The sequence below is a fragment of the Spea bombifrons genome, chromosome 10, assembly GCF_027358695.1.
Source record: "Spea bombifrons isolate aSpeBom1 chromosome 10, aSpeBom1.2.pri, whole genome shotgun sequence".
In the NCBI taxonomy this organism is placed as follows: domain Eukaryota; kingdom Metazoa; phylum Chordata; class Amphibia; order Anura; family Pelobatidae; genus Spea; species Spea bombifrons.
The window spans coordinates 22,969,053-22,979,283 of NC_071096.1; the positions used below are offsets into that span (position 1 = coordinate 22,969,053).

General features: G+C 45.3%; 1 non-coding gene across 1 annotated transcript; it reads right to left on the minus strand.

Moving 5' to 3' along the window:
• Positions 1-3,100: 3,100 nt before the first annotated feature.
• LOC128468088 (small nucleolar RNA SNORA35) lies at positions 3,101-3,226 on the minus strand. The gene has a single exon (XR_008345805.1). It is a non-coding gene; the product is annotated as a small nucleolar RNA SNORA35 (small nucleolar RNA).
• Between the last annotated feature and the right edge of the window lie 7,005 nt (positions 3,227-10,231).

Genomic DNA, 10,231 nt, shown 5'->3' on the forward strand with positions numbered 1-10,231 from the left:
ATGGATTAGTAAGTGTGTGAGAGTGATTGGGTGTTATGCTGTAGTTTATGCTGAATGTTTGTGAATGAGTGTGTGTGTGATAGCATGGATGTGTAAGTGGGGGGGGCATGGCATAGGGAGGCTGTAATCACATTCCTATCATGCCCAGGTTCCAGCATGTACAGACTGCCTGGGCATGATATGAGTGTGATTGTTGTTAACAATTATCTATCTATATATATATATTTTTAATTTATTTATTTATTTATTTTGTTATTGAATTTTTTGTCTAATTTTGGTGTAATACTTACTTTTAATAAAAGGTTTTTTTTGTTTTTGTTGGGGGGGCATTTTCGTTTCGGTCAAGTGAATGCTGAATTTTCGGTCCAACTCTGCTATAAACTAGGCCAGACACTGAAGTGGTAGGCCTACACCACATCAATGTTTGGCTTAGTATATAGTGATAGGTGTTATGCTGTACCACTGTCAGTGCGTGCCTCAGTATATAGTGATAGGTGTTATGCTGTACCCCCGTCGATGTTTGCCTCAGTATATGATAGTTTTGCTGGGGATTTGGAACGGTAAGAGGAGGTTCCTTGTGCAGTTAAAAGAGCTCAAGGAAGGGGTCAGTGGAATAGTGCATCCCCCCAGAGTTTCTCCATCTGTAGCAACAGGTGACAAGCTGACCCTAGGCTCCTATGCAGGAACTGTGGAGAATGGGGCCACCTCACCGCTAGCTGTGATAAGTCCCAGTTGTGCAATGGATGTGGCTAGCCAGACCATGGATATAAGGACTGCCCTTATAAGCCCCTGCATTCCTGGGCAGATAATATGGATATTCGATCCAGGTCAAGTAAGCCCTCCTCTACAGCTGACCCGAAAGAGCCTGTAATGGTGATGCCGCCACTAGATGATCCTGCTGTGCTGGTTGCAGTGGGATCAGTAATGCCAAGAAATCAGATGAAGGAACTGGCTGTTTCAGGTGCAATGGATCCCTCCCCAGTGTAAATCCCTGTGTAGGTCCTTCTACTAGCCATGAGAGTCACATTCCTGTGGGAGACCTTGAGAGCAGTCCTGACGACAGAGGTGGAAAGTCCAGCAGTGAGATCTCACCATCAACCCTGCGCATACGTTTGCTCTGATGGAAGTCTGGTGGCGTATCCAGCTGGTTCCATGCCTAAGAGGGGGGTCTGACAGTCAGTCCTGTTTAGCACCCCTTCTGGAGGCTGAAGTGGAGGTCCTGGGCGACAACACGGAGGAGAAATCCAAAGTAGAGTTTTCCGGGAACCCTGGAGATGACAGAGTAAAATCATCAAAGCAGAAGTCAGAGCTACGAGACCTTCCGGAGTCATCTGTCTGGAAGGTGGCTCAAAGCATACAGAGCTGTGCAGGTGTTGTTGAGATGGGACTTGTGCTGTCTGATCCTTTTTACATCATGGATTACAGCAGCATGTCAGAAGTTTCATACTATGAAGGTCGAGGAATGCTGATAAAACACAGTAGACCTCTCACATTGGATCTCATTGTTGCCTCACTTAATGTGAGGAGTCTGAGGAGCCCTATCAGAAGGGCTGCTTTATTTGCATATTTACAGACTCTAAATGCGGAGATAATTTTCTTACAGGAGTGTGCAGTAGATCATGGACTGTTTTATGGACATTTAAAGAAGGACTGGATCGCTGGGCCCTCTTACTGGTCCGGGTCAAATGATAATAAAGCCGCTGGGGTTGGAATCCTTTTTAAGAACAAAAATGTGGTTTTAAATTCTATTAATAAAATTGCTCCCAAGAGAGCAATTTTAATTGATGTGGTTTTTAAAGGTTTTAATGTACAGTATTTGCTTCACCAGTTAGAAACGAAAGAATGGAAATTTTAGAGCGTATCTCCTTCTTTGCTAAAAGTTGTTCCCCTCTAATAGTTGGAGGGGATGGCGGCGCCAGAAAGACCCAAGTCAGATTTTTTATCACTGGTGAGAAACCAACTCCAAGATTAAGAATTGTTTTATTGTTGCTAGCAAGAGGAAGAAAAAAGAGAGCTCTTAATGTACGTTTGCAAACTTAGAGAACTGGAGACCTATCACCCTACTGAATGTTGACTATAAAATTATGGCCAAGATTTTAGCTAACAGAACTAAAGCTAACAAAAGCTGTAATAGATAAGGTCATTCACCCAGATCAGATCTGTGGTATCCCAAGACGTGCTATGTGGGAACCTCAATTCGTGATCTGATATGGTATCAGAAAGATCGTAGACAAAAACTAGCCAATTTATCTCTTGATTTTAAAAAAGCTTTTGATTGTGTATCCCATGAATATCTCTTTATGGTTTTAACCTCTTCGTAACAAAGGCTGATTCTATTTTTTGTACCCTTCGTGACAATAGCTGTTTTATCATTTCTGCTGTGTTTGTGTTTGCTGTAATTTTCTCTTAACCCATTTACTGAGCCCACACAAGTCATATATTGTTTTTTTTCAGGACAAGAAGGGCTTTCTTCAGACACCATTATGTAATTTCCTATAATAAAAATAATTAAATAAGACGAAAAATTAGAAAAAACTTTATTTGAAAAATCTTTTATTCATCATGAAAAGCTACTGAAAAAACCTGCTAAATAGATTCTACTATTTGTCCCGAGTTTAGAAATACCCAATGTTTTTTATGTTTTTTTTTTTGCTTTCTTCTGCACGTTATGGGGCAATAAGTACAAGTAGTGTTTTGCTAATTCAAAACCATTTTTCTCTGAATCTGGTAATTCTGCCTCCATGTGGTATTTGGGTCATCTTTGAAGCCGACAAATTAAATTTACCCCACCAAACCATATATTTTTGAAAACTAGACACCCCAGGGTATTTCAGATGCTGATAGTTTAACCATTTCCATGCACTAATCCTACCACCAGCCCTTGTCAAAGTTTGTGATAGTAATTGTTTTTGGTGTTTTTTTCACACACTTTGTACGTCAGGTGTGAATTTACAGCTCCTGGTATATGTGTTCAGCAACATCTCCTGAGTACTGTGATACCCCACATGCATGGGTTTGTCAGATTGTTTGGGTGCAAAAAGGCCACATTTGGAACATGAGCAATTCAGTTTTTCAACTTTACATCTGGGTAAAGAAAAATGCTTATACCCAACAGTAGGGACAGGTTACAAGAAAGCCTGGCCTATCTCCAAGAAGGGATTTGATCTAGCACCGTTAAGCGATCCCTCAGCCACGGAATAGACACAGCGGACACTTGTCAGTGCAAATAAAAACTCTTTAAAATGGTGGAGCAAATAAAATCTAAAAAAACTACATTTAAAAAAAATTAAAAAAAATACAAAAGTGCAGCAGGAACAAAAAAAAATTAAAAATGGGAAACTGTGTGATACAACTTGAAGCAGTTACCGACACAGGGTGCAGGTTTTCCAGGGCAATCTGGACAGCAAAATGTGGTGTCCTTTCTTTGTCCCCTGCTGTAGAACACTCTGCATCTCTTTTGGGGATTCTGCTTCTTTGCTGTAGGGGGGGGTTTAAAAATAAAATTGGTAGCCCCAATTCTGCTTGCTCCCATCACCACTTGGGGACCAGGTGCATCACGGTACAAGATACTTGAAATTACTTGGAGCTGAAACTGCAAAAAAGACAGTTTCAGCCCAGTGTCTGCTTTTTTGAGCAACAAAAAAGCGTTATAGGTTGCAATTTGCATGAGATAAATTGCAAACTTCTTGCACCAGGCCTTTGTTTTCCTCATAATGAGGTAGGGCTGTAGGAGCTGATCTGACAGATCAACTCCACCCATGTTCTTATTATAGGCCCTGATGCACACTGACCCCAGCTCTGCCACCAGGGGAGGGCTGGCAGCCTAAGGCCTGGGGGGCAAGTCTAGTCAACTGGCCCATTGCACCATCAAAGCGGCTGCCAGCGACATTGAAAGTGGCCGTCGTGCGGCAGTCACTCCACCAGCGCCTAATGAAATTAAAGTGGCCGGTGTGCACGCACCGCATGCCTCAGCTCTTCATCACACCCCTTTTAAGACGTGGGAAGAGGAGCTGAGGCATGGCCGTTGGGTCTGACAGCCGCATGATGCAGGGGCGTACCTAGAGTATTTGGCACCTGTGGCAGACCCTGTATGTGGCACCCCCCCACACACACTTTAAAACTGCATAGTTTCTATGGTTAGGCAAACATTGACAGGGGTACAGCATAACTGTTATCATTATATACTTAGGGATTACGCAGCACCACCGTCAATGTGTGCCTATACATTGAGCCAGACACCGACAACGCCTATTACTATATACCAGGGGTGTCCAAGTTTTTTCTGCGGTGGGCCACTTCGTCAGAATTGTATACGTGCGAGGGCCGCACTCATTTTTCACTGAGGGAAAATATGGCCTTTAATAAGATACGCAGATTAAAATAAAGTAAATGACACAAAACCTTTACTTTTCCTCTCACTGATTTCTGGGCCTAGAAAGTTTTGTGACTACAAATTCAGGATTCTGGATAAGTAAAAAAAAATAAAAAATAGGGATGCACTAAAATGAAAATTCTGGACCAAAACCGAAAATTCAGGGTTCACTTAGCCAAAACTGAAGGTGACCCCCCACACACACTGTCCTGTGCACTGAGCGCGGAAGACGGTGGGCGTGGCTTCAGTGTTGTGCGCCGGAATTTGACATCAAGTCCCGGCGCACAGCCACAGTTGCTGCGGGCATCGTTTCTGAAGGCGTGCCGGCATGGTGGCACCCCTCAGACGAGCGGCAGCCGGGGCGGACCGCCCCCTCCCCCCGCCAGGTACGCATGACGGCCGCACTCAATCCTGCTCGCGGCCGCTTAGTTTTTAACTTTGCGGCCGCAGCCTCATTGAATGTCGTCCGTCCGGCCCACCGGCCCAGATTTAGGGCGGCCTGGGGGGCAATTGCCCCCCTGCCCCCCGGCCCAGCCCGCCCCTGTCTGCCACGGACAGAAACCTCCACAGTCCTCTCATTGTGGATGGTGTCCCTGAACTTCAATGCCAAGAGCTCCTCTTGACGTAGAGCTGAGGTCTCCCCCTTTCCTAGCCGAACCGTGCCAGATGTTGTGGGAAACCCAAGCAGTTCTTTTTTATAGTACCGCAAGCTACCGTATCGAAACAATACAGCAGCTTGAACAAAGGTACGCTTGTATAGAAGTTATCTACATACAAGTGGTAGCCTTTGTTCATAAGGGGGAATATTAGGTCCCACACAATCTTGGCACTGGTGCCCAGATGTTCTGGGCAACCTGGAGGGTCAAGGTGGCTATCCTTACCCTTGTATACCCAGAAGGCATGAGTATACCCAGTCTCGCTCTCGCAGAGCTTATACACCTTCACTCCATACCTACCGTGTTTCCCCGAAAGTAAGACAGTGTCTTACTTTCTTTTTATCCCTAAAAGCCCCACTATGTCTTACTTTCGGGGTATGTCTTATATTGGGAAAAAATTGAGAGTGATGGGAGTTATGATGTACTTTTAGAGCATAATTAGATCATGAAAAAGACATTGGAAATGGTACAGCATAACACCCATCACTCTCACACACTTACCAATCCACACATATATACCAATCCACACGTATACCAATCCACACACATATACACCAATCCACACGTATACACAAATCCACACACATATACACTAATCCACACACATATACACTAATCCACACACATATACCAATCCACACACATATACACCAATCCACACGTATACACAAATCCACACACATATACACTAATCCACACACATATACCAATCCACACACATATACACCAATCCACACACATATACACCAATCCACACACACATATACACCAATCCACACACACATATACACCAATCCACACACACATATACACCAATCCACACACACATATACACCAATCCACACACACATACACCAATCCACACACATATACACCAATCCACTCTCACTTAATGCTTTCCTACCTTTCCTTTCTTCTTTCAGCTTCTTTTCCTCCTCTTCGCTCCTCTTCTTCAGTTCTTGTCTCCTTCCGGGTCAGAGGGCACGGACAGCGGTGGGCGCGGCTTCAGTGTTGTGCGCCGGGATCTGACAAGAAACCCCGGCGCACAACAGCTGTTGCCGCGCAGATCACAAGGGAGCGGTATCGGAGGTCATTAACAGACCTCCGGCTCCCTTGAGTGATTTTAAGCCAGGTTGAACCCGGCTTAAAATCACTCAAGGGAGCCGGAGGTCTGTTAAAGACCTCCGATACCGCTCCCTTGCGAGCCTGCTCCTCCAGCGGCGGACATTACTGTCCGTCTCTGGAGGGGTGCCGGGTGCCGCAGGTTGGCACCCCCTGGAGTGTGGCGCCCTGTGCGGTCGCACACCCCAAAGGTCGGCCCTGCTCTAAGGGGCCGGCCTTAGGGGTCTGCGGCCGCACAGGGTTTAAATAAAAACATCGGGGGTTTTTTCAACTTTATTTAACATCCTCCATGTTAAATAAAGTTAAAAAAACTTTATTTAACATCCTCCATGTTAAATAAAGTTTTTTTTAACTTTATTTAACATGGAGGATGTTAAATAAAGTTAAAAAAAAAACCCCGATGTTTTAATTTAAATCCTGTGCGGCCGCAGACACGTAAGGCCGGCCTTGGTGGGGACTTCCCGGCCCCTTAGAGTGGCGGACCCGGCAAATCCCCCGTGTTTCCCCGAAAGTAAGACATATGTCTTACTTTCGGGGTACGGCTTATATTAGCTGACCCCTCTGAAACTCCCGATACGTCTTACAATCGGGGGTGTCTTACTATCGGGGAAACACGGTAGAGCGCTTGGAAGGAATATACTGCTTGAATCCCAACCTTCCTTTATATTTCATCAGGGATTCATCCACGCAGATATCCCTTCCAGGTGTATAAACCTCTGGAAACCTGGCAATGAGATGGGTAATCAGGGGGTGGATTTTATAGAGCCTATCAAACTGGGGGTGCTCCTTAGAGGGGCACAGGCTGTTGTCATTAAAATGCATGAAATGCAGAATCATTTCATACCTTTGCCTAGCTATAGTCTGGGCATAAATGGGGGTACTACAGATGGGGCTGGTGCTCCAATAAGAGCGGATGGAGGGCTTTTTTATAATGCCCATTAACATTGTGAGTGGCCAGAATTTAAGAAATTCTGGCACGCCAATGGGAGTCCATGGCTGTTTTGCCCAAAAAGAATTAGGTTAGTTTGTGCGACAATGTCTCCCAAGACATCATCTCCTAAAAAAACCTGCACAAATTGCAGTGGAGTGAATCCTGTAACATCAATATTGATGCCAAGAATTCCAGAAAAAGGAGGGATAGCTGGCTTATACCTATTAGGCGCTACCTATGCCTCTGGTGCACTGCAACGACTACTTGTGCCAGGGGACCTAACAGCCGCAGATACATCACTAGATGTATGTGTGAACTGACCAACGTCAAAATCTGACGCTGTATCAGAGGCCTCAGAATCAGTGGCCAAAAAGGCATACGCCTCCTCAGCCATATACCTGCGCTGCATGGTTAAAATAGAAAGAATTGCAGGAAGCAAAAATAGTTCGAAGGAAAGGGTTAATGGCGCTAATAAAAAAAATTAAAAGTTTTAAAAAAAATGGAAAAAAAAAACACCCAAAAACAATTGCCACTATGCAAGATCACTGTTTATGCAGTGATCAATGGCAATGAAGGGTTTAATAGTGAATGGGTGGCTCTAATAAGAGCCTTTAGATCTATATATATATATATATATATATATATAATTTTTTTTATTGAAAATCCCTGTAACACAACGATCTGTCTCTTTCCCTCACTAAAAGCAAGTGAAGGAGAGAGGCAGATCCAATACTGGTCAAAGGCAATGTTTATAAACATTGCCTTTGATTTAGCAAATCATGATCACTCTTCTGAGTGATCTGACTGCTGGGGGTGTTAATCACTTGATGTCCATGACATCCAGCAACACCCCTCCCCCGATGATGACAGCAGGCAAAACACGGCGTGTGTTTCGAAGACACCGGTACCCGGAAGGTAAGTAAAGCATTTAGGAAGCGATCGGCGTTCCTTGTCATTCGTAGGGTGAGGACAAAAAAAAAAAGGAAGGACAATATCTTGATGGAGATGAAAAGGCGACATGACTTTAGGAAGAAACTCTGGAGGAGTTCAAAGATTTGAAGATAAGGAGTTAAAATGGACAGAGACTGGATCTTGGCTGTTCTTCTAGCTGATGTCAAAGCTATTAACAGACCCAACTTCCAGGTGAGAAGCTTGATCAGGGTGTCTTTGAAATGAGAGATCCAAGGGTGCACAACCATTCACTAAGAGCCACCACATGGACCTTCAGGGTGGCTGGAGACAGACCTCTATGAAAACCAGCTTGGAGGAAACGTAGTGTGTTGCTGATGGAGACATTATCCCACAGGAGTTGTCTGTTAGCACACCAGGAGGAGAAGGACTTGCAGATCTTCTCATACCAGAGATCGGTAACTTGCAGAGACAGCTCTACATCAGGGTTTCAGCCACCTCTGAGAGACAAGTCTGAATTAATCTCTCCCTCTCAGAAGCCACGCCGACAACTTGAAGTAAATGGGGATTGGGTATAGTACAGGCCCTTGATGGAGCAGGTCCAATGTCTTTGGAGGCTCTATGGATAGACGGATTAACTCTGGGTACCAAATTATTTTGTTTCAGTCGGGAGCTATCAGGATCACCTGACATCTTTCTCTCGCTTGATCTGTCGGAGAACCCTGGTGATGAGAGGTGGGAAAGATGTAGCCCAAATCGTAGTCCCAAGTCTGGGAAAAGGCATCCAGAGTTAACGGATGGCCCGCTGGTGACAGGGAATAAAACAGAGGCCGTTTTTCTGTTGGCTGCCGTCACCATGAGGTCAATCTGTAGTGTACCCCAGTCTCTCGTGATCTGAAGAAATGTCGCAGTGTTCAAGCTCCATTCTCCTTGAAGAACAGATGTTCTGCTGAGAAAATCTGCGGTAATGTTCTCCTTTCCTTGAATGAACATGACCGAAAGGTGGGAGAGATGGAACTCAGCCCACTTCCCGATCTTCTGAAGAAGAGCACCCAATTGAAGACTCCTTCTGCCGCCTTGCTTGTTCAGGAAAGCCACCACTGTGCGATTGTCTGACAGAACTCTTACTGTTTTTCCCCGCCCAGAAAGGAGCGCCTTCCAGACTGCCAGAAGTTCCAGCACATTGATATGAAGATGACGTTCCTGGTTTGACCAAAAACCAATTCTTCCAACGTGGCTCCCCAACCGGAGAAGCTGGCGACTGTAGACACTACTGTCCAAATAGGCTTGGTCCAAACCAGGCCCGAACTCTCACCTGAAGCCGCCATCTGAGGGAAAAGACGAATGCTGGCTGGAATGGCAACCTTCCTTGAGAGTGAGATGGCTTCACACCTTTCCTCCCATGTAATGTCTTAAGAAGAGGTTATTCTCCACCCTAAGTGATAACTCACCAAATCTTAATTTTATGCATGTGGATAGGTCTCATATTCAATGAATTAAATCTTGAGCACAATTATAAGAAAGGACTGAGAATTCAATTATAGTTATTTATTAAAGATCACAAAAATAACATAAATCCAAAATTAAGCAGAGTGTAACATAGAATGCCTATTAAAACCAGTCAGTCTCGATATGAAGTCTAGATTCTGTCCCTCAGTCTGCTCCCACATTGTAAACAAAATGAGGTCTGATTATGAGACTAAGATCCAGATCCCCCGTACCGCTGCAGGGGACCTGGATCCTCCTGTCTCCCCCCCCCCATACACACACTTACCGGTGCTTCCTGCTGTATTGCCGGGGCAGCGATCCGCGTAGATAATGTCTGCTGCAGCCGGAAGGAGGTGTGGCTAGCAGCGGGGGTTGTCTGCGTCCGTCGCACATACCTTCCCCGACTGTCAGAGATCAGAGTTCCCCGCACCGGTGCGGGTTACTCTGATCTCTGACAGCCGGGGAAGGTATACGCGACAGACGCAGACAAACCCCCGCTGCCAACTCCACCTCCTTCCGGCTGCAGCGGAAGGAGACGTCAACCCGCTGCCCCGGCAAAACAGCAGGAAATTGGAAGCACCGGTAAGTGTGTGTGTGTGTTAGTGTGTTAAATGGGGGCATAGGGCATTTCTGGAATGCCTTATACCCCTATATGCCACTCTGGCACTTAGGGGGTTAAAAAGCATATTATGGGGCAGAGTGGCATATAGGGAGGTATAAGGCATTTCACCTCCCTATATGCCACTCTGCCCC